Source organism: Natator depressus, chromosome 12 (genome assembly GCF_965152275.1).
Source record: "Natator depressus isolate rNatDep1 chromosome 12, rNatDep2.hap1, whole genome shotgun sequence".
Taxonomy (NCBI): Eukaryota; Metazoa; Chordata; order Testudines; family Cheloniidae; genus Natator; species Natator depressus.
Genome location: NC_134245.1, coordinates 13,662,762 through 13,689,033, shown reverse-complemented (window position 1 = coordinate 13,689,033; position 26,272 = coordinate 13,662,762). Strand labels below are relative to the sequence as shown.

At 38.5% G+C, this 26,272-nt stretch overlaps 1 protein-coding gene across 2 annotated transcripts in view; it reads left to right on the top strand.

Annotated features, from left to right (window-relative positions):
• Nucleotides 1–26,272, top strand: part of FTO (FTO alpha-ketoglutarate dependent dioxygenase) — a 328,008-nt gene that overhangs the window by 248,862 nt on the left and 52,874 nt on the right. The gene's annotated exons all lie outside the window — the stretch shown is intronic.

Sequence of the window (26,272 nt, the reverse complement as noted above, 5' to 3'; positions counted from 1 at the left end):
TGACCCACAGTTTGAGAACCGCTGTAAACTGTAGGAGCAGGATGCAGAAGCTGTACCCTTTGGAGTCTCTCCTGGCCATCCTGAAAGCCTGAAATTAATTGGATACATAAGAAACTTAATAAAGTACCAGTTTGATCTAAGAGTTTTCCTAAATCAATTAGAGATATTGTTGAAAGGACAGCTGCTGTACCATGAAAAATTGGGCATCTGCAGGATGGGATGGTGACCATAATTTTAAGTAGAGCTGATTTTTATTTGTTTACGTTTAAGACCAGTTGATGACTATGAACGATGTTTGTTGTTCATTTGGGGGGAAAGAAGTGGCTATAATGGTGAACCCTTATGGCCAGGCTCTGGTTGCTTTTGTGCAGGTATGCAAGTTGGGGTGAGGGCTCAGGAGGCTGCCAACCCCCTAGTTTACCTGCGCAAAGGGCCTCCAAAATTCTGGGGCATACACTTCCTGATTGAGAGGTGCTGGGGAGTGATAACTCCAACACCAGTAGTAACGACCCCAAAGTGGCTATAGTTGGGCTGGGCAGAAGCATGGTGATGGTCCCACTCCTTTCTATACCAACTGATGCTGAGAACAGTGCATGCTATAACCCTTCTCTCCACATCATACCCCCACCCCGGCCCAAAAGCCATTTCCTGCCTCTCTGCACCACCAGCAGAATGCCTCCAGTAACTAGCACCAGTCAGGGGAACCTCTGCATCTCACCCAATAATGTAGCAGCATCAGGTAAAGTGACAGTCTGCCTATCAAGTGCTTAGAACAATATGCATCCTTATGGGTGCTGCTTTCTTAGCTGCGTTCTAGGCCTCCAGACAGCACTAAAAGATTGTTCTGATTTCTGCTTTTTTAGGAATTTTTGTGTTTTTTCTGCTACTGCTTTGTTAAAAGCCAAAGTGAATATTATTTATGCTTGCACTACCAATAGAATACCTCAGGCCTATTTCTTTGGTGGTGATGAGAATTACATTGACTTTGCCACCACAGGATTATTTTTAATATCCTGTCAATAATCCCATGTCCTAGACATCTACTGCTGTTCTCAATCCCATCTCTCCAGGAACATTTAAAGGAACAATAAAAGGATATCCTTTTCAATATCCACCCACTCTGTTTCGTTTGTGCATTGAACTGCTGTGCTGTTGATTTCTTTTCAAGTTCTCCACTATCCTGATGAAGTAAACTGGGAAATCCATATCGAAATGCCTGTGCACATATTTACATGAGGAAAGCTTTCTGATCTCAATGAAGTACTGTGTATGTAAAGTGGCTGATTAAATTTCCTGGCCTCCTCCATCAAATTTCTCAAGTTAAAAAAAAATCCTATTTTGAGGTTCTCTACTCATTCTGTATCCTGCTGTCTTGACAGCCACCTCTGACTTCATTTTCTTCTTGATAAGATCTAGAATGACATGCAACAGTACCTCGCTCATATGTGAGATGAATGATAGTTCTGCACACTCACTACAATAACATGAGATTACCATAGATCAAGGATTTACTGAGACATTAAGAACAGGAAGCCTCAGCATATTTAATTCATTGTGTTTCTTTTTTTCCCCTCTTGCTAGTTAACATATCAAACTATTAAATAGAAATGAGTCAATTCATTTTCCTTCATGCTGCTAAAAATGTATTTGATTTGACAGTTTTATAATGGTAAGGAGATAAAAAAAACTTCTTGGTACAAAGGTGTTCTATGTGATGACTTGTGCACATTTCTGTTCACATGGTCATGCCTATAACACCTGTGCAATCCCTGGGGCAATTCAGTCACTCACTTTTTGCCTGCCAATTTGCTTGCTTCATTTTGATCTATGTTTGCTATCATTTGTCAAATGACACCTAGAGCATGTTTTCACATCTAGTTTCAGAAACCATGTACATTGATAATTATATCAGTCCTGCCCCTGTGCAGGAGAGTTGACTAGACAATCATCTACAGTGCCTTTTGAACCCAAATGATTCTATGACTTTCATGTTTTTCCTACCCTTGTTGATTATTTATTGTGTATTTTCCCCATTGCAGTTTTTAGACATCAACTAAAAAATTTTGGTTTTGGTGGTAGGGAGCTGAGCCAATGGCTGGAGGAAAGACCATGGGAAACTACAACCCCAATCCTATAAGCACTTATGTACACAGAATCATAGAAATGTAGGGCTGGAAGGGATCTCAATATGTCATCTAGTCCATTCCTCCCACTCTGAGGTAAGATTAAGTATACATACTAAACGTTATGCATGTGAGTAGTTCCCTTTGAATTTAGTGGGACTAATCATGTGCATAGGGTTGAAGCATACTTGCAGTACTGGGGCCTAAATTGCTAGATGTTGAGGATAAAGAAAATATTAATTAATAAAAGAGAATATGCATAACAACAACCACTTCTTGTCTTCCAAAAATATCAAATGGCCTTCCAAGTTATATTCCTAGAGGACTAAATTTTATCTTGCGTATTCTCTTTTCCTTTTTATCCGCATGATGGAATGAGACATTCAGACATAATACATAAAGAAAAAGTGAGGGACTCAAAAATAGTTTTATTTTCATCTGTTTACCATTAATATGAGAATTCTCCATGATTTTGTAACTATTTCAATCACCTTCTTGATCAGTTTCTTATTGACATTATCCCTTCATTATTATTGACATTAGTGTTCAGCTGCCCATTTCAGCATAAAATTCTTTGTCACTTTACTTCAAAGTAGCTGTCCCATTAGCTGGTCCTCCATAACAATGTCATTGTGTAAAACTTTTTAATAAGATCTCCTGGCACCAGAGAGTTGGTCATATTTTGCATGGGATTATCAGGACACGTTTGTAATTCTATGAAGATAACAAAAGACTCCTGAAGACCTAAATTAGGATCAGGGTCACTATAAGCAAAGTTGCAGACTTCGGGCCAGATTTTCTGTTGTGAATCATGTGTGTTCATTGCAGCTGAGAAAGGGGGCATGCAAAGGAGCCATTCACAGCTCCCCTATCTTTGGGCTTGTTGTACTCCATGGTGGTCTCTGAAGAGGGAATTTTCAGCTGGATGGGTCTGCTAGGCTTATGATCCTTTTGCACTAATGGATCCCAACAAAGGGGCCATAGCATATTCTGCATCCTGACCAACACCGAGCACCTAATTAGGAAGTTAGACAGCAATTTATAAGGTCAGAAGCTAATATGAATATATTCCTATCAGTGAACATGACAGATAAAATAAGGTCATATTCTGCAACTGGTCACGTACATACAACTCCCATGTACTTCAAGGTGCATGTAGCTAAGGATATGTCTATGCTACAGCCACAACAGCAGCACAACTGTGGTGTAGACATTTCCTACTTTGACAGCAGGGGTTTTTCCGTCGATGTAAATAAGCCACCTCTCTGAGAGATGGCAAAAATTCTTCCATCAACCTAGCTGAGTCGACACATGACTCTCAGGGCATGAAATGTTTCACAGCTGTGCGCGACATAACTCGGTCGATCTAATTTTAGGTGTAGACCGGGCCTGTGTGAAAATTATGGCTTTCACTTACTCATTCTGGCATAGCATCACATTTTAAAACTTTTTCTTGGAAAGAGTTTTCCTATACGTAATCAATAGGTAAAGTTCCACAGTATACGTTGGTCTTAAAGAGCAGGCGTATTTCTCAAGTACACTAAACAATGCTACTACTTTTGAGGCGACTTACCTCAAAGCACTTATTACCACAGTTTTCCAAGTCTTTAATTTATTATGTGTTCCATATTTCATTACCTTTTCCACATTTTAGCTATTTGGGCTCCACTTTTGAGTGCTGAAAGGTTAAAAGGTGTAGTGCAAAGACTGCTGGCATAAAAGCACATCAAGGCTAGAATTTTTACACCATCTGAAACAAAAGAATAAAATGTAAAGCTATTTATTTCCTAACGACATTAAACATTTTATATCATACATTTAAAATCCAACACACACTTCAATTTTTAAACGGATTTTATAATAAACATTTACCTTTCTCGATATATAACTAAATGCCTATGCCCAGGAAGTATGGTAGCACTCAATAGTGGTCTGTCAGACTTTTTCCATTTTAAATACTTGGTTTAGAAGGTTTATGAATCTGACATAAAAATTCCCTTGCCCCACGGAGGCAAAGCGATAAGTTGTACAACAAAAGTGCAGCTTCCTGTGCAGCCCCTCACCCCACATGTGTAGGTGTACTCATGCCATAATGGAGTTAGGGTTTTGGTATTTTTTCCAAAATGTCATCTTACAGTTATACATCACCTTTTATCCCAAAGGATCCCAAAACACTTTAGAAAAATCTCTATATAGGTATGGATCACCTCACATATCACTAAAATACTGACACCTTGGGTGTACAACACAGCAGCTTTTTAAAAGATAAGTAAAATGCTTTTAAAATAAATATCAAAAGAAAAAAAAAGTTAAAGGTCCAAACCAGCTACCACTAAAGTGTTTCCATTGATTTTAGTGGGAGGCCTCTAGATCTTAAGTTAACAGATTATAGTGTTTGATGTAAAAACCATAGGTAAGTACATTTTTTTAAAAAATTGAAACATCTTTCCTCATTTGTGGTATTTACTAGGATCTTACTTTGCGGTTGTGTGTTTTCACCTACATGAGCTGAAGACATGCCTCACACATAACACAGTAAGGACTGCAGCTCCCAGCCTTGTTTAAGGTATTTGAAGTGCTTCAGTTGTTGTCGGAGGCACAGAGAAACCTGACCTCAGGTCTTGGCAGGTTTTAAAAAAAAGCGGGGGGACTTTCTTGGCTTTTCAAATGTAATTATTTGTAATTTTACAGCTACATGTATTCAGATAATGATTTCAGATTCTAAAAGAGCTTTTAGATCAATTTTTACAAGCATTTAGTTCCCCTCCAACATGGCTAAACTCCATAACTAGTTCGGACAGTAAATAGAGAACACTAATTCCAGTTGCAAATGCAAGGCGGGTGTAGTTAGTTAAGTAGCTGAAATGTGGCTAGGACTAGAGCCTGATACTCTGATTAGTATATTTTAAAGACCCAATCTCGTTTTCATTGAAGTGAATGGGAATTTTGCCATTGATTTCAATGGGGAGTGGATTTGAACCCTTAGTAACTGTTAAGAGCAGAGCAGAGTGAAATTTTTGGGACAAATGGTTTATTTGCCAAAACATACAGTTTCAGGTCAACAAAATTAAGAATGAATTCAGGTCAAATTTGGAGAATAGCTTCAGCTGAAAAAAAAGAAGAAAAAAAAAGAAGTTAGTCTAAATGTTTCATTTTGACACTTCCAAAACAAAACATTTTGACTTTTTGTTTTGAAATGAAGTTTTGTTTCAAATTTAGTTTGCATTATTTTAAAGCACAAAGTAGAATAAAAAACACCAGAAAATTAAAAAAAAAAAAATTCACGTTGGTTGAATGAGATGTTTTGTTTGACCTAAAATGAATTTTTTTCAGTTTTTCATTTCAGCAAGAAAAAACAAAAAATGTCTGTTTTGGATCACCACGGCATTAATTATTTTTTAGGCTTGGTGACTGTACCGAAAAATCAATTAAGTACTCAGCTCTAGTTAAGAGTACATATGAAAGACATCAGAAATGAGGGGAGATGTCTTTGGCCGAAGTTATCTAACCAATTGCTTGCTTTATCCAGTCATAATGTTTGTTCTGTGATGTGCACAAATGAGGAAGAACAAATTTATTTTCATTGGTAATTTTGACCAGACTTGACCATCAGAGTTTCAAAATGAAACAAAATGAAAGGTAAATAATTTGGCTGGATTTAAGAGGCTGAAAGAGTCACTTCAGTGGATACTGATTGATTTTTTTTTAACTGAAATAAAGATGATCTTGATTAAAAAAGAATTACTCACTGGGCAAACTACAGTCAAAAATGTCATATTTTCAAGCCTTCAGTCTCTGCCTGCATGCACAATTGTTGAATTTAGATAGTAGATGTAATTTTGTGTGTGAATATTTTTTTACAATCAGATGCCCTGGCTGTAGTTTGGATTATGTAGTTTCCACTGTCCCCAGTTGCATTTTCATCTTCAGACTGCAAAAAAAACCCCATTGATTGCTTTAAAAAATAAAGACTTCACCCAACAAAAACTACAGTAAAACAACAACGAAGAAACAAGAACTGAGTTGTTTAAAGACTGAGGACAGAGTTCCAGCCTTAACTCAGAATTTCTGTGCCTTTGTGGGTTTAGCATAGACCAGTGGTGGGCAACTTGCAGCCCGGGAGCTGTAGGCTCCTTCCTGCGGACGGTCAATGTAAACAAACTGTCTTACGACCTGCCAGCGGATTACCCTGACACGCTGCAGGTTGCCCACCACTGGTGTAGACTCTTAATGTTGCTTTTATGTAATAGTTTGTGATGTATAATATATACATTATTTCTAATTATATGTACAAGAGATAATCCAAGACTTTTAGTGGGAGGGGGAATGAATTAATGAATGGCCACAGAAACTTTTCATTTGCCTTTTTATGCTGGGGGTATTACAGAAGCTTCAGGGTATGTCTACACTGGCAGAGTTACAGTGCCGGCACTTACAGCGTCGCTCAGAGAGCGCTGAAGGGAAACCGCTGTTGTGTGTTCATACTGTCAGCTGCCTGCGCAATAGTGTGTTCACACGTTCGGTATTTGCAGCAGTATTCAGAGTGGTGCACTCTGGGCAGCTATCCCACAGAGCACCTCTTTTTCTTCGGCTGCTAAGAGTTGTGGGAAGGCAGAGGGGGTCTCAGGGCATCCTGGTTCCTGTCCCAATGCCCCGCGATGTATTGCTTCGCATCCCAGCAATCCCTGTGCTTCCGTCCGCATTTGGTGCCATCTTTCAACAGTGCATACTGCGCACTCTGCTCTGTCTCTTCGGTCTGCAGGAATGGATCCCACACTGTTGACCAAAATGCTGCTCTCTCTCACTAACACGCCACGAGTGGCAGTGGAGTTGTTCCTTAAACTAAAAGGCAATAGTAGTTCGACATTTATCTCCCCTGGTTTTATACTGGAAGTGTTGTCTGTGCTTAGTGTAGGAGACTGAGTCAGGCTGTGCCACCCTGGGCAGTTGACTTGACTTCTTTACATTCTTGTAACACGGGTGTAAATACCTTCCTCGCGGAGATGTTGGTCATTTTAATTAATTAATGTTTGCAAACTACCTTGATATCCTAGTTCTATACAATTAGAAAACACTATTACTATATGTACAATAACCCACAGTTCTGAGCCCCATGTAGTACTTAGATATAGGGGGTTAGGGCTAGAAAGTTGTCATTCTTAACTATAAAGTTCTATGCTTTGGGGGTTTATTGCCACAATAGATTCTTAATGGTGTCTTTGGAGCTATTATGGTTTACTGTATCTAAGCCTACCTGAGAACACTTTAATTTGCACATTATTGACACAATGGAGTACAACAGTTCCTTCAGAGCCATTAAGTTCTATCATGATAATATAGCTACCATACACCATTTACTAGAAAAAATGCGCTACCACCATCTTCTAGGAACACATGGAGATTTTGATGAAAAGTAGCTACTATTCATACACAGTATTCTCTTAATGAATAACTCCTTTTTATTTTATTTTTTCAAAATAGTAATCAATGGGGGGGGGAGGGACCTGTAATTGTTTATTAAATTTAAACCTTTTTAATCTCCTTGTATTTTATTTTCAATTCTTTGTCTCTTTGAGTAACACAGTTATCACTTCTGTAGCCCACAGCCTCTTAATTTGAACATGTAACTTCTTCTGCTGAGGAGTGAAGGAAGTATCTGTAGTGCATGGTATAATATATCTGGTAGGCTAATGAACTAAGGCATAAGACCAAAGAGTGAAATCTTGACCCTACTGAAGTCACTGGGAGTTTTCTTATTGAGGTCAGTGGGGCCAGAATTTCACCCAAAAGCTGATGTTCTCAGATGACTGTCCCAGTTTAAGGTATGTTCCATTTCTTGCCTCTCAATATTTAGGCTTCACCCTATTTATCTCAGTCTTATTTTTACTATCATTTAATGATTTAAACAATCTGGTAATACACAGTTTCTAATTTCCAAACAGTGTTTCCTATTACTATCTCCACATTTATAGAAAGCCATTCATCAGGAATGGATTAGGAGTAAATATGGCCTAGAGCCAACTACAATGCTGGGAATTTCAAACTGAGGGCCTGGAGATTTGGGACAGCCATGCAATTGCTGGTCCCCTTGATCCAAGCGTGTGACCCAGATGAACTAGTCCATTTGTCTGGCCATAATTCTCCAATGATTGTCATAAATTATGTAAGCGATCTTTAAACAAGGGTTTTCAAAGTGTAATAATTCACTCTTGGAGTCAGAATCTTTGATGTCTTCAAGCCTTGATTTCACTAAAATTTTGAGGCCATTGTATGAAGAATTCTGGAAGAATGTGGTGATAAATGTTTATCAGGAACAGGACATAAAGCCACTGAGATGAAGGAGGGTCACTGGTGAACCACCAGGGACTCTCTTGGAAAGAGCACTGTATAACAGTCACTTTAGAGGACTTGGATTGCAAAGCAATAATTGGCATCTAAGCACTACTGCAGCACTGGGGAAATATTCTGCTCTGAGAGCCATTTGATTCCCAGTGCAGTTCCTTAGTTTAAAATATCACATTTTTCCAGGCAGCTGTATGAATGAATAAAGCTGCAATAATTAAGATGCTTTGATTAATTCATTTTTATTTAGCTAAAAATGTCACACATGAAAGTTTGAATAAATTCACAGACCCTCTTTTTATTTCTTTATGGCCCCTTCTGTTGGTAGGTTCTCATCAAGGCATATTGAAAGATAAAAAAACAAAATAACCCTAATTTCTCCCAGTGGTAATTTCACTAATATCCCCCTTCATTTAATATAATTAGTCACAGAGTATCCAAATATGTTAAGCCTGGAAAATCTTGTTTACGTTCTCATGAGATCTTTTGGCTTGGGAGTATTTTTCAGTCGCTCCACCCAACACCTTTCTCTCTTCCCTCCTCCCCACAAAACCTCCCACCACCAATGAAAAGATATGTAATTGTGGGTTATTACTGTGTTACAATTTTCTGTGCAGAACTTTGAATGCCTTAGGAGGGTGGAGTGAAGGTAGAACATTTTATAGATACAATTATTGTTAAGAACTCAAAGTACCAGAATAGCAAAAATGGTAATTATTTTCTTTCTTCTAAATCCTAGCTCTTACCAAAGCAGCAGAAGACTAACTTTAGGAACAACTTGATATTATCTTTAATTACTGTACTGTTATTGTTTGGTATTTGCTGGAGGGAAAAAATCTCATCCAGCACTGTGGGAAGTAATCCTAGAAATACCAGTAACACTAATGACACCTTTCTGATCCCTCCCTGGCATTTCATGCAAACTAATGGCTTTAGTATATTTTTTTAATAATGCCAAAACTTGGATCTTATGAAATGTTTAGCTTGTTAAATCATTTGAAACACAAGGTAATTAGATAATGCTTTACATTTTTCATTATATAAATAATAGTTAATGAATGAGCTGTGACAGCTGCCCCTTGATTAGGATAGGAGGTAGCTGAATGAATATTAACAACTTATTTGCTTGTACTCCGCATGTAGGTGGGCCACATTTCAAGTTAATAATAACATACTGTTAATCAGTGAATTGGTTCAGTGTAAACAGTTGTATATTGATGCAACCAAAGCTTTAAATTTTGACATTGTCACTTCTGGGTGTGTCAGGACCGAAAGCTACATTGCAAGCTATGAATTCCCCTGGCCTGATATAGTAATCAGAGAAGAGAATCTGTAAAGGAGATAACTACCCTCCAGAGAATGGAAAGGGTAAGGAGTTCTCTAATGAATATGATGCATCATGATCAAAGCAGATCATCGAAGTATAAGGTAGCTACTGTACCAGCCCTATCTCTACTAATGGCTTTCACTGTCTACCTGTCATTGCACTGTAGAAAAAAAGAGCAGTTCAAGGGACAAAATAACAAGATGGGGAGGCCATTTTCGCAGACACATTCATGATACTGGAGTCTTTGGATCATACCTGACACCATATGTTAAAGTATTTAGATGTAATTTTAGATGTATGAATTCTGTTGAGCTAAAATTTTGTGTTGTAGGAGAAACACTGTGGGTTTCGTCTCCTTTCTCCTGGAGGTACAACTTGGCACAGTGTTTGGTGCATTGCTGTTAGTGGTGCATCAGTTAACAGCTAACAGCTTTTCAGTCTAATTCTCAGTCAGCATAAACAGCTGATCTTCCTCTTCAGTTTAGCAGTGAAGGGAAGTTCACCAAATAATCCTTTGTAGCGAGAAATATACTTGAACCTAGTTGCCTTACCTAGTTTTAATTCCAAAGTAAAAGGAGGTGTGTTGCTTTTTTTTTTTAAATGTGCGTCTCAGGTTCACTTGAATCCAGCTAGGAATACTCTAAAGTCTAAAAGGCCTTTGAATTGCCTCATGTGCATACATACACGCATGAGAGAGAAATGTACTTTTTTACTGGAGTTTGCAAAATCCAAATGAAGAAATAAAATCAAATATGTGCATATGAATGATTTCCTTTTTGTATAAAGTTAACAAACTTAGGCTGTTACAGATTTAGGGATGAAGTACATTCCAAATGTCAGGACCCCAGTGGAGAATGCCTTGCCCTCTACCCACTCTCTTATACCAATGGAATTTCAGCTCCGGCACCTCTGCTGACTACAGCTCGTCATAATATTGGTGGTGGGGTATATCTATACTGCAGTCAGCAGGTATGTAGGCATTGTGACATTCTGTACCTTGGGGAAGCACCCTGTAACCCCTATATTCCTCATTTATATATGATTGTGATCTTGCATATAAAGCATGCCTTGTAAGGTATCAAGGGCAAGGTTATGATCTGCTGAAAGTCATTTCTCTATCCATATATGTGTATCATTAATGCATATGAAGTTGTAAGAATTGTGTTGCATGGTGGTCACTAAAACATGCTGTAAGTTGGGGAATCAGCCAGATATTAGCTCCCCAGAGGCAACAGCAAGGAAAGTAACCAACGCCCGGGTAAGGTGTCAAACAACCCATCAACAGCCATTGTCCAGCAAGGGAGCTACAATGCAGTGACTCACCTGCATGAGGCCACACCAGGGGAATTGCTCAACCTTACCTGGAGACTCAGCAATGCCCCCAGACCTGCCTGGACTTGTGCTCACCAAGCACATGGGACTGAGGTTATAAAACAGAACACAGTGGCCACATGCTGGGCCTTTTTCCTTCACCCACCTACACTGCAAGCAACAAGGACACTCTGAAGACTCTAACTGAGGGGACTGGCCCAGATTTCAAGAGTGAAATCTGTGTACTATGAACTGCAATATCCAGTGGGGTGACAAAAACTGCTTAAGCTAGATGTTGCCCAGTCTAATAGGGTTGAGAGTTTAGGGTTTCTTCAGGTATGTTGGCAACAAGAAGAAAGCCAAGGAAAGTGTGGACCCCTTACTGAATGAGGGAGGCAACCTAGTGACAGAGGATGTGGAAAAAGCTAATGTACTCAATGCTTTTTTTGCCTCTGTTTTCACTAACAAGGTCAGCTCCCAGACTGCTGCGCTGGGCATCACAGAATGGGGAAGAGATGGCCAGCCCTCTGTGGAGATAGAGGTGGTTAGGGACTATTTAGAAAAGCTGGACGTGCACAAGTCCATGGGGCCGGATGAGTTGCATCCGAGAGTGCTGAAGGAATTGGCGGCTGTGATTGCAGAGCCCTTGGCCATTATCTTTGAAAACTCGTGGCGAACGGGGGAAGTCCCGGATGACTGGAAAAAGGCTAATGTAGTGCCAATCTTTAAAAAAGGGAAGAAGGAGGATCCTGGGAACTACAGGCCAGTCAGCCTCACCTCAGTCCCTGGAAAAATCATGGAGCAGGTCCTCAAAGAATCAATCCTGAAGCACTTATATGAGAGGAAAGTGATCAGGAACAGTCAGCATGGATTCACCAAGGGAAGGTCATGCCTGACTAATCTAATCGCCTTTTATGATGAGATTACTGGTCCTGTGGATGAAGGGAAAGCAGTGGATGTATTGTTTCTTGACTTTAGCAAAGCTTTTGACACGGTCTCCCACAGTATTCTTGTCAGCAAGTTAAGGAAGTATGGGCTGGATGAATGCACTATAAGATGGGTAGAAAGCTGGCTAGATTGTCGGGCTCAATGGGTAGTGATCAATGGCTCCATGTCTAGTTGGCAGCCGGTGTCAAGTGGAGTGCCCCAGGGGTCGGTCCTGGGGCCGGTTTTGTTCAATATCTTCATAAATGATCTGGAGGATGGTGTGGATTGCACTCTCAGCAAATTTGCGGATGATACTAAACTGGGAGGAGTGGTAGATACGCTGGAGGGGAGGGATAGGATACAGAAGGACCTAGACAAATTGGAGGATTGGGCCAAAAGAAATCTGATGAGGTTCAATAAGGATAAGTGCAGGGTCCTACACTTAGGATGGAAGAATCCAATGCACCGCTACAGACTAGGGACCGAATGGCTAGGCAGCAGTTCTGCGGAGAAGGACCTAGGGGTGACAGTGGACGAGAAGCTGGATATGAGTCAGCAGTGTGCCCTTGTTGCCAAGAAGGCCAATGGCATTTTGGGATGTATAAGTAGGGGCATAGCGAGCAGATCGAGGGACGTGATCGTTCCCCTCTATTCGACACTGGTGAGGCCTCATCTGGAGTACTGTGTCCAGTTTTGGGCCCCACACTACAAGAAGGATGTGGATAAATTGGAGAGAGTCCAGCGAAGGGCAACAAAAATGATTAGGGGTCTAGAGCACATGACTTATGAGGAGAGGCTGAGGGAGCTGGGATTGTTTAGTCTGCAGAAGAGAAGAATGAGGGGGGATTTGATAGCTGCTTTCAACTACCTGAAAGGGGGTTCCAAAGAGGATGGCTCTAGACTGTTCTCAATGGTAGCAGATGACAGAACGAGGAGTAATGGTCTCAAGTTGCAATGGGGGAGGTTTAGATTGGATATTAGGAAAAACTTTTTCACTAAGAGGGTGGTGAAACACTGGAATGCGTTACCTAGGGAGGTGGTAGAATCTCCTTCCTTAGAGGTTTTTAAGGTCAGGCTTGACAAAGCCCTGGCTGGGATGATTTAACTGGGAATTGGTCCTGCTTCGAGCAGGGGGTTGGACTAGATGACCTTCTGGGGTCCCTTCCAACCCTGATATTCTATGATTCTATGACTGCATGCTTATATTTTATTTCTTTTGGTAACTAACTCTGACATTTTGCCTGTCACTTAATATCACTTACAATCTACCTTTTGTAGTCAATAAACTTCTTTTACTGTTTATCTTTACCAGTGAGTTTTCCTGAAGTGTGCGGCAAAGAATTGCAAAGGCTGGTGTATGTCCACTTTCCATTGATGAAGTGGTGAACCAATTAATAAATCTGCATTGCTCATCTTGAGCAGTGCAAGATGGCATATTCCTGAGGTACAGTGCTGGGAGCTGGGGGGATTTGGCTCTGGTGCCTTTCTCTGTGTGATTCATGAGTGGCTCTGGGAGCATTTATGCAATCTAACCGGGGCTCCACATGCTTCTGTGCTGAGGGATCACAGCGCCTGGAGGGGTTTTCTGCTGCTCACTAGCAAGGCATAGTGAGAGACAGCCCAGGCTGGAGAGAGTTAAGGGGGCACAGCTGTCCCACAGTCCCAGGCTGCACCCCAGGGATCCTGTCACAGGCATACCTTAGCTGCCTTTGATCCGACTAGCTCACTAAAAATAGCAATAAAGCTGCAGCAGCACAGGGAACAGCATGGGTGCCACGTATGTACCCCGGGTATGTACCCACCACGTATGTACCTGGTGTCCTGGATGGGCTTGTACTTGAGCAGCTAGACTATGTCACCACCCATGTTGCTGCTGCAGCTTCACTGCTATTTTTAGCTCAATAGCTCATTCAAAGCTAGCTTGGGTATGCTTGCATGTACTGCAATCACACCTCCCAATTACAGTGCAGACATCCCTTAGACAGGTAAGTTCTGGATCAGATAGGGCTTTATAGGTCAAAACCTACATCTTAAAATCTACCCAGGAACCAACAGGCAGCCAGTGTAGATTGCAGAGCACAGATTTAACATGAGCACAGAAAGAAACGCCTCTTAACAAGCAGATGGTGCACGACCTATAGTTTCCAAATAGATTTAGCGTAGTTATGAAACATTACAGAGCTACTGTCATGGTATTTTGGTAAATGAGGTAATCATTCAGCAGAAAACAAAACCAAGCAAAAACCCAGGAGATTTATTTGGGGTGGGATAGCGGGGGATTATTGCCATCCACTTACTGTTGTAGAGCAGGTCAAAGGTAAAGTAGCTTCAGCCACCTGGAACATTCAGTAATACCACTTTATTACCACCCCCACCACCGCCAGAAGTGTAGTGTATTTTATTATTATTCATATCCAATAAAGTATGAACACTCCAAGATGGGGAATTTCACAAGTCTAGCTTTTAAAGATTTTTTTATTAACATGCATGTTGCAGTAGCAATTATTGTCCCAACCGAGGTTGGGGTTCCATTGTACTAGGACTGTACGGTGGCATAGTGTCAAAAAGTTCCTATTATGAAGAACTCACAAAACAAACAATGATTGAAAAGTAGTCAAGAGGCAAAGAGAGGTGATGTGATTTGCCCAAGGTCACACAGCAAGTCATTGGAGAGCCAGGATTAGAATTCAGGACTCCTGACTCCCAGTTCAGTGATCTGTTCGCTAGACCACACTGCCTCCCTAGCATACGCAAAAGAGGTATTTTCCAGAAGTGCTGCTGTCTGAATTTGAAGACAAACTGCAAGGCTTAGGTGTGGATGCAGATGCATGGGTAACACTTGTGCATCTTTCCTATTACAGAATAGAAATTATTAAAAAACACAAATTAGACAAAACACCCATTGCATATATGGGATTGGTCATTACCGGCTTTATGGTCATAAAGAATAAAAATGAATGCCCAAATTACTTTGATCACCAATATGTGCAGTAATTCTCCTGAAACTACTTTCTTCAGAAAATTCTGGAAACGTGAAGGAACACAAAGGGGAAAGTTTACACCTGCAGTTAGTAATTCTTTTCTAACATTGACAGGCTATCAAAAAATCTCTATTTGAATTTAAGACAATGAAGGTTTATGCCATTCCTTTGCAATGGAGTGTTTGAGAATGCAATTAAATGTCTATGCTGAAACTGTCTTGGAGATGTAGGTTCCCATCAATTTCAATGGGATTTGGTTGAGACTATGTGAGAACAGAAATTAGGCCTGTAGCTTTTGGGTAGACATTGTTCTTCAGGTCAGCGCCATCATTGCCCTCATTGACATGTGGAAGGACGTCCAAACACAGATGGGGGCAGTAATATGGTCCTGACTCATTCGTTAGTCGAATGCAGGAATAATTTCTATGCCTATACACACCAAAACAATACCATTAATGAAGCCCAAGTCCAAGTGTATTGCAAATTAATTGAGCAAAAATCAATTTGCATACAGTTGACACTTCTGTTCTTATATGAATCAGAAGGAACAGTTGGACAGAGATCCTTTTAGGAAAAAGGCAAAAAACGTACGTTATTGTATTCCGTGGGTGGTTTTACGAGGAAAAAGGATGCTGCTTCATTAATAACTCTGACACGCCACACCGATTCTGGTAGGTCTGATAGATGGACGTGAACCTCTCGTTATTCAAGCAGACTAAATATACAGGCTGCTTTACCTACCTAATATTTATTCCTTGCACAGTCAAACTACAGAATTGACATCTTCTTTTAAAATTATATGGCTTTAATAAATTTAGAACTTTCACCACTGATGTAAAGGCATTGCTAGCTGGCATCATTTCCTACCCCTTTTTAATTATTCTTGACACTATGGAGAAACATCTAATATAAATCTGTAATGTGCTCTGATGACAAACTACACGGTTGGAAGACCATGTAATCTCTCCACAATTAATTAAAGTGCACAGAGTTGTGTCCCCTCCCCCCGCGCCCCCCCCCCCCGCAACCAGATGCCACTGACTGGCTCAAATAACACTGCTGTCAACTGTAAAAAATTAAGATCCAAACCCTAAGAAAGGTACTTAGATAAAGAAACCAGATGCCAGGTTATTTTTTGATATTACAGTATACATCTTGATGAAGCCACTATTGTTCAACATCTGTAGCTCTACATCTGTAATTACTCACATAACCTAACAAATCTCTCAGCAATTTAGTTCCAAAAGTATCACTCACTTCAGCAAATCCTTTATTAAAAGTTGAATGATACTAGTCATTGTGAATGGTGCAGCAGTATTTGAAGATCCAATAAATAAGTGAGGATTTGGTCACTGTTAGTTCTATGTGCATACGCTTGTGATTCTGTATGGGTGTGTGGACACTTCAGAAGAGGTTTGGCATCGTGCTAGAAACAGTGTCAGGCTGATATAACACCTGGAACTGATCAAAAGCAAATTAATGTTTGTTTTTAAGCAGGAATGCAATTAAATCAAAAGCAATAAGAATGTTGTTGTAACATTTACTGTAATAATGCTGCTAATAGATTCAAAAATATCTTTGTTAAATATTTCTTGATTAACATTGAAATCCACCATATTTGTGTGTATATATGTGTATTTATAATCTAAATTGTAATATTTAAATATATAACAATAATACATACCACAAAAGACACATACAGACTCACGCTCCTCATATATATTTATTTATTTATATATGTGATTGATAAGTCTGTATGTGTCTTTCATTGTATGTACATTTATGTTATATATTTAATTCTTATACTGTAAAGTCCCAGTCATGCAACTGACTGTGCACAAGTGTTTTCCTCCTACTTCACTGGGGTTCTTCATGGCCACAGGGATCTGCCCAAGAAGATTCAATTGCAGGATCGGGCAAAAGATATTCATTATAAAACAAAGTTATTTAAAATACAAAATGAAAATTTACATCTATATAAAATAATTTTTCATGGACAGTATTGTATTAAAATATATTCTCAGTGACATATTATTATCTAATATGGATATATGTACCTGAAAACTCCAAATCTATTAATTTCTTTTCTGCTGTTTCTGTATAAAGATGAAGTAGAGCAGTATACTAGTGTGTATAGTTTTGTTACTAGTATAAGATTGTGTATTTAGACTGAACAATGGAGTAAAAAATTTAGAAAATTGTAGTTTTGAAAAACTCCATTACGTTTAATTGGTTATCCGTAATAATTCTTTTATGTTTAAAAATGAGGTTTACAAACATTATAACCATATTCTGATTGTTGTTATAGTCAGTGGGGCCTTTTTCTGGTGGAATGTGTAACTGTTTTGACAAGAAAAGGAGTACTTGTGGCACCTTTTCTTGTTGCGGATACAGACTATCACGGCTGCTCCTCTGAAACCTGTTTTGACAAGCAAAGAGCAAGTTTTCTGTATCTTTTACAAACCTATTACATAAATGTGGCCTTTCTCTGCTCTCTCTGTCACCATATCTGCTATACCAACTGCAATTCAGATTTCATAACTATCAATCTCCTTGTGATTAGGAACACTGAGTGATAAATATTTAGTTATAGAAATAACAAGATAGTATTTAAATAACAGTTTGTATCTTTGCTGATTATGTTGTAGTGACGAATTAGGAAGCAGAATAGGATTGGTGGTTCTGTCATGCCTTGGAACAAAAGCTGCTTTTTATGGAATAATGCCAGTATGTATAAACTATTCTATAATCCATAGCTTTCCAGTTCACATTTTACTTTATGCCACTACTCACTCACTCTCCACCCCCTCCCGCATCTAAATCTCATGGTTTGCAATGCATTTCCTCCCTCCATGGTATTCTGCTTGAAAGGAACATTTTACTATTACTACTAACTACAGTGAATTTCCCCCCCATTAAAGTGTTGGCACAACCAGAGCTTAAAACCACACTGTCCTTGTTAACACTCCCAGATAGAAATCGTTTACTTTTTAGGAAAAACACTGACTCAGCAGAACAATAAGCCTTCTGATTTAGTATAGGTAGTCACATTTAAACATTTTTAACCTAGAGTGGTGGAGGCTAAGAAGCAGTTTATATATCGGAAGGTGTGTGTTGAAGGGATGCCATGTGACAATCCTAATCCATATAAAAATGATACAAATACTTTATAAACTGTAGGTCATGATCTAAAATTACCTGAGCTGGAGGTGTTTTTTTCTACACTTTCCTAAATGTTGCCAAGTATATTTTATTTCAGTGAATTTTTTCTTCTACAAATATCCAGTTATATTTTCCATTACTAAGCAATTTTTCATTGTTTTATTTAAGATTATTCATAGTATAATCTTATTATTACATTTACAGTAGAATTGAAGGATCTCAAATTGTGTTACAAACTATGGTCCAAATTCCACCACCAAATGCAACCAAGAAATCCTGTTAGTTTCACTCACTTCAGTGGGATTGCAGCTGCTGCTATTTAGAGATATATGTATACATATATAGAAATATGCAAAGGAATCGCTTCCACCATCACTTGAAATGCAGCCACCTCTGAGGTGAAACGTGGCAAGATTGCAACAGTGCACAACAACACTATATAATATTGGATAGGAAGTGAAGAATACCTTTTCTAACTGAAAAGTCATGGAAAATTTAGACATGCAGGATATTAATTATCCAACCTGGAATGGTCAGTACACTAGAGTTAACACCCTACTTGTGCAGCAAGTGCCATGGGATTTTAATGATCACAAATGGTCAGGACCTTGATTTGACATCTCATCTGACCGATAGTTTATGACACACTGTGGTTTTAGCTACTCCGTTACAACACATTTCTTGGACCATTTAAAGCCTTTGGCTAACAACACATTTGAGGTATGGGTTAGCTCACAGTAACACACACTTTGATGTGTGTTATTGTTAAATTACATAGAGCATACAATATTTTGTTTTATTTAATAAAAATCATTTTATTTACTTAAAAGGAGCAAGCTGTCTTATTATATGTGCTTGGCTTAGAAGCAAAGGAATTATATTCTTTTAAGAGGAGTTTTATGTTTTATGATTGCTGAGAGAAAATGTAGCCTTTTAATAGGCATTTATATAAGTGGTTTCCATGTCTCCACTTTATTATATATTTTCAAATAATTAAAAGTGCTAAAGTAATGTCATACAATGGCCTTACAAAAAAGGGGGAAAGCTATGTGGGTTAGTGATGCCAGAAAATCCCCCTTCCCCAAAAGATTTATTAGGGCAACTTAATTTCTACTGATGCAGCAAACATGCATCAGATGAGGATGTGGGAGTTCAAGTGTGGACTTTACTTATACTGTTCCCTATGGTAACCTGTTCTTCATTGAGACAGTCAATTGACACAGACGCCAGTGCACTTATTACTGAGTCTACTGTAAATGAGACTCTCTGTCTTGCCAGGGATGGATATTTTTCCTGTGTTCGCCACTATCACACATCACGATTGGGGGGAGAAAAAAGGAATTTTTAAAACAATAATATCAAACAACTTGGAAAAAAATGTTAAATATTACCATATGAAGAACTGATTAAATTTGTATGGTTTTCTTTTCAGTAAAAATTGATATGTGATGAAACACAATGCAGCTGGATAACTTGTTTTGGCTAACATTCCAGTGTTCTCTGATCTCTCTACCCGCTCTCTCTATATATATAAATCTGCATCAACATTCTTATTACTGTGGTACAAATTCTGAAATATGTGCCTCTTTTTTTGACTTACACCATGTCATTTGGACTTTAGATGGCTTAATATGCACTCACTAGTTGTATAATCGAACTTCCGTGTCTTCTCTTTTTTCATTGTCTCCTCTTAAACATCGGTATTGTTCTGCACCTCTTCATAGCAACCAATTTACCTTTAATTTGAAATGCCACTTCACTTGGGTGTTTCCACTGGAGCCATAATATAGCAAAGCTACTGCCAATGAACAGGAAACCCAAATTTGGTGTACCCCAAATTTACTGTACCCTTCCGTTGTAGCCCAGCACCAGCAGGGACTGGCAGTGTTGTTGAGGGATTAACCGTAGGATAATGGGAGATTGAAGAGTGTGTTTCACTTACAGAGGTATCCTCTCCAGTCCTCCAGATCCTACAATATCACCACATTTATACAGCACTTCCTCTGTTTTCAGTGCAGCATCCCACCGTCTTCTCTCCCTTTGTGTATCCCACTCATTTTTGTCCATAGTACTTTCAGTATATCAGAAAAATGCAGGCTTAGTTCTATGAATAGGTAACATTTTCAAAAGTTATTATATCCCCTTGAAAGTCAACGGACCTTAGGTTCCCAAGTGAGTTAGGAACTTTTGAAAATTTTACCTATTTTGAACATTTTTTCCAGCATTTGAAATACCAGATGTATGAGATTATCCTAGATAATTCCTTTTAAACTCATCCCTTCAGCAAAATACTCTATGTAGCTCTTGGCTGGCATGTGAAGATAACACTCACTCCTCATCAGTGTAGATAGAATTTTTTCTTTTATTTTGAGGGTGGTAAGGGGTTTTTAGAAAGCTTAAGTTTCCATTTTCTTAACTAAGAACATATGCCAAGGGCCTTGGACTCTCTGAAGTTCTGACTGATGTTGAATATAATAGCAATTCTGCATAGGCTGTGGTTGGAGATTCTTGGATTCTGTCCCATTGACACTAGATACTAAAAATTGCACACTTTTTAACTGGGGTGTGTAACCTGGATAATTTGCTTTCCACTTAGGCACTATCTGTTTAATTGCTATCACAGAAGAGTGGAACCATCTGCTAAAATGATCAAGGTTGGGGGTTATGATTTATGAATGTTACAGGAAGTCTGAGATTTACTACTTTCTTGTGGAGAATGCCATAGAGATATGCCCAGTTCCTGATGTATTACTGTTGTTATTTATTATTTGATAAGTGCCAACCACGTATTTCATAGCAGAGTTGACATTCTTCTTCCAGTCCTACAGCACTAAATGCTACTGTGCCATGCTAATCCTGCCTGCTTTATTGGTGTCTTTCATTGGCACCCCTAAAGTCTCTTGCATGTATATTGCACGGTTATTGAAACAAATTTCTGTTGGAAAATCAACATACGTATTATGCAGAAAACTAGGACAGCGAGCAGAGTGAGCACCCTGAAGAGCCTGGCTTTAGCCCACATGGGTCCCTGCCCCCATCTTCATCTGCTACCGCTGCCACTGGGGTATGACAGAAAAGTGCCCAAGCTAAATTTGGAGAAGGACCGCATGTGCCAGGTCACAACACCATGTACTCAAATGACGTAGGGATGGCTGGGCCAAATTTGAGTGAGTGGGGTTACAACCTGGTGCGCAGGGCCACAGCACCATTCAAATTTACAGCAACTATAAAAAGTTGTCATGAGTTGAAAGTTGCAGCTTCCACGCCAAATTTGTGCCCTGCAATTTTCTTACAGCCTTAGTCTTTGATCTATTAAGTGTCAGCAATTTTATTCTAGAACTAAATATGACTAACTTGATGGGCCAGATCCTGGACCAAATTACACTTATGAAATCCCATATGAAGCAAAATTGGAGCTGCACAGGGTGTGAATCAGAGCAGATTTTGGTCCCTTCTGTTACATTTTATAACAACAATATGGGCTGTTGAATAAATAAGATACCTCTATTTATTGAATCAAATGTCTACAGTGTACTTTCTTTCTCAAGAAGCATGTTGAGATGAAGTAGTTGTCTTGACTTTCAATAGAGTTTTGCTATTAATTCTTTTAACGTGTATCATAGGAACAGTAAACTGAAACGTAAATGTTTCACTTTCAGAGGAAATGTAAATCATCGCGTACCTTGTGGTATGTCCTTCACCATTGCTAACTAAATAATTGCCAAGTCCATGGCTTGCTCGCCCATAGAGTACCGGTATACATCCCCCTATCTTACACATCCTGGTATGGGTTTTTCCATGAACACTTTTTGCAGTTTAGTTATTTGTTGTAATTATCAAGTTCATTTTTGTCTAATAGATGTGATTAAGTATATTTAGCACTGTGTAATGAGTTTTCTGCCTGGTTGCATTCCAGCTAATAAGGAATTCCTCAGAGTCTCTTCTGACAGCTGCTGTGAATCCCAGGTTTGTGCTGCCACAAGAGACCTCTTCTATGAATTGCTAACATTAGAGAAATTAACTCGGTTAGACTAACCATAAAATCCAGGCTGAAATTTGATTACTAATAGATCATGCATTAATTTGCAGCAGCAGAGATATTTTGGTGCTTTTTTACACCCAGAGATAGAGAGAGGAGAGTGAGACAAAAGTCTGTGTGTCTGTATATTTGCTTCCCCATACCCACAAAACATCTACTGAAGGGATAATATTTATGGGGCGAGTGCGAAGATGATGAGTCTATAGGTAAAGTATTTTGTGGACACCATACTAACAACAATCTTACTGACTGTCATGACTACTCATTATTATTACTATTATTTGATTGTCTTTCTTTGTTTTATTTTACCATCCCTCCACTAACTTTTTAATGTCTGGATCATACTTTTGGTATCCTGGCCACTTCCTATTGTCACAGTAGCTTCCGCATTTGCAAGGCTGAAAATGCTGGGAACAATTAGTAATTGGTGATGTACTGCTATGGCATAGTTGCTTAGCAACAGGAGCTGCAGTCTCTTCACTAAGTCTCCGGAAGGGGGATACAGAGACAGGAAGATAAAATAAATACAGTTTCAGTGAGATTGACTTTGTTAGTGAATGATTAAGGTTTTAAGTTATTTTTCTGTAAGTGCCAATGACGATAGGAAAAGCCTTCTATAAACAGATGCTTTGATAGAGCAAAGTAGGAACTTGGGCAGTTGGCTTCCTAAATTGTGATAAGAATGGAATGCAGATGTAAGGATAAATATATTTTCTTGTCAACCATGAGCCTGTGTTAAATTATCAGATATTTTTCACTATTGAATCTAATAGTTGCAAAAAAAAAAAAAAAAGAAGAAGCAAGCTCATAACAGTGTTTCTTCTATTTATCACTGCAGTAGAGTACCTAATTTGTGGAGAATGAGTAGTGAAAATGAATGCAGGTATCTCTTAAATTCCCTGCTGGGGAGTTACTCACATATAGACTGTTCATAATAGGGTCAGTGGTTATGTAATAATTATGGATGGGTCTCTAATTTTAAATTGATTGAGATCTGAACAACTCTATGTTTGGGATCACAAAATATTAATTTCCAGATACTATGGCTTAACCTTATTCCATTTTATTTGGTGAAATAATTTACAAAGGTTGATGGGATTAATAAGACATCAAAGCATTATTTTCAATACCATATATCCCAAATCTTGAAACCTTTGGAGTCAGCTTGGTTAGAATCCTCTCTGTGGAGCAAGGAATCACACTGCACTACATGATTTAGTGCAAAATCTCAGCCTCTGGAAAGCAGGTTATGTAAAATGGAGTAGAAAGTAAGTTGATTCGGACCAGATATATTCAACTTTGTTAAGGGACTCTTATCTTCAGTAACCAGCAACATGCTGGCTTTTTCCAAAGTACAAAGGCTCATTACTGCTAGTCCCTGCTACTTTGCAATTAGTGTTGAAGCACCTAGATGAGGTGGGGACACATAGGAATTTAAAACAGATAAGGTAAATGCTAATAAAGAGATTTAATCCTTTTGACTTTTTTCACTTGTTTACTTTTGATCTGAATTTAAAAAAAAGAGAGAGAGAGAGAAAGAGAGCACTGCATTTCAGCCAGGGTTCTTTCAGGGGAAGAAAGCAATTAGAAATTTGAAAGAGCAACCCAATTATACAGTTTTTTACATTCCTATTTTGACTTCCTTGCAATTTGTGCCACCTGCATCATGAGCTTTGTCAAAACACATAAATAATTATAAATAAGACTGCGTTTCTCATGAGAGCAAAGGTTTTTTTCATTTAAATGGTAGTCTTTTTGAAGGTCAGGTTGATAGACAATGTCCAACAGTCTAGATAATGACTCTATGAAACTAATTCTTAAACATACAATTGTACAGTGAATTATTCCTGTCCTGGAAGGTTGGTTATGACCTTTTTGTCCCAGGTATTACTGCTGATCATTGTCTAAGAATAGTTAGAATCAAGCTTTCTATTTCATTATTATATTTTATTTTTTTACATCACAGGTTTTAAGCAAGTATATTTTATAAACCAATTAGTGCATCAGAAATGGTGGGAAAAAACTATTTCTCTTAGAACGTGATAATAAAGCACTCTTACTTTTTCCTGCTAGAGGTCATTGTTTAAAATAAAAACTCAGCTCATGCAGATGGTTTTTTGTGCATTTCATTTTCACATTGATTTCCCATAAAACGTATGCCATCGTTTCAAAAAAAAATTATTCATTTATTTTTGCAAAAATATCTTCACTTGTTTGTTTGCTTTTTTAAAACAAAATACTGGAAGAAATCTTGAAATGAGACTGCATAAAAGATGGGCCTATTTTGTACGTAGATTATTGTCTGTGCTTTAGATCTATGTGTTTTGCTTATGGAATAAACCAAAGTAGGAGAGAGAAACTAATATTTTCTATAAGGTCAGCCAGACAATACACATGATAAAGATGTTTCATCTTCTTATGCATGCAGAAAATATGAAAAATTGTAGTTTACACATATTTTCTCAATTCAAGTGTAAAATTGGGCCCCCAGATTGCCCTGGGCCATGGTGGTTGTGTTAAAGAAGCACTATTTACCTAGCAGCTGAGTGAAAAATGATCAGAATATTAGACTCATCTAGGACACATTAAGGAGCCATTGCATTTCCCGACAATTTTATGCTATCTCAATATGAAAACAGAGCAATTTCAGCTCATATCAGGTTATGATCGGCAATTACAGTTGCATAATTCACCTAGTCTTCTCTTTTCAGGGCCTTTATTTTCCCTCTTGGTGACATTCCTGAGAAAGTGCCTGATAAAAATGTCATATATCATCCTGGCTTTAAAACTCGTAAGGGGGTAATCTGCTATGCCTTGCTGAGCCTATATTCATCACTGGATTTTTGACTTGGAGGGGTCATGACACTCATAATTTCCTTTTTGATATTGTCCTCACTAGATATGACAAGGGGCTGTAAAAGCTCAGTTATATGCTGTGGTTAAGAGCCATTCCGGTGGGGCTCATCACTAGCAATAACAGTGCATTACTGTGGATTGTGCAGTGGTTGGCCGTTTCAAAGATAATTAGATTTGATGTCAACATTTCTTTATCACCTGCATCCTTTTGTGCATCTGCGTGTCAAGTTGTTATTTCTGGATTTATTAGCACCCTCAGAGCTGCTATCTATCTGTCAGACTGTGTGATGTTTGTGTTGACAGTTGTAAAGTTAATTACTAGTACTAATGAGCATCGGGCTTTTGGTGGACATGGCATTTTGGGCATTTAAAACTATAATTAGATTTTTTTTTCTTCATGTACAGCTACAGACCCCCCCCCCAACTTCCAACTCCATTTTGACATTCTGTTTGCAATCATCTTATCTTTTATTCAAAGGCTCAAAAGTCAGTTCTGTTTATTTTTAACTAGACCTTCCTCTCATTGCTTACTCCCTAATAATTTCTTTCAGTTACCGCACACTCTCCAAATTTAGACCTTAAAAATTTTATAGTGTAGGATGATGTTTTTAAAAAAAATAGCGGTCACATATGTGTGTGCATCTTCTCCTCTTCCATAAAAGCAGTTTATTATTATGGATGACTTTTAAAATATATGGAGAATAAGAGCTATGCATAAAAGGGGACAAAAATATGCAGGATGAAAAAATGTATTCCATCTTATAGATTCCTCCCTTATGAATATGCTACTTATGTATTAAAATAGAATTAATATAGTGACAAATTCCTCTTATTTATAACTTCACTGTGTAGTATTAACACAGGTATAACTGAAAGCAGAATTTGACCCTTATTTGCCTTGAGCTCATGTATCGCTCCTTAAAACAATTATCCTACAAATCACATTACTAGATCATTTTTATAGTAGTCCCAGTTATATGCAACTGCTAGGGTTTAGAATAATGGCACTTACATATGACATACTTTATGTAAGTATATTGTTTATTCTGTTGCTGCAACTAAGAACCACTCCCTTGCTGCTGTTTCTATTTGCTATCTATTTATCATTATCAACCATTTTGCTAAACAACTACCCTTCCCAGACATAAATCATCTGTAGAAATACTCTGGCTCAGAGAAAATTTCACCCTGGCACTGAAATGAT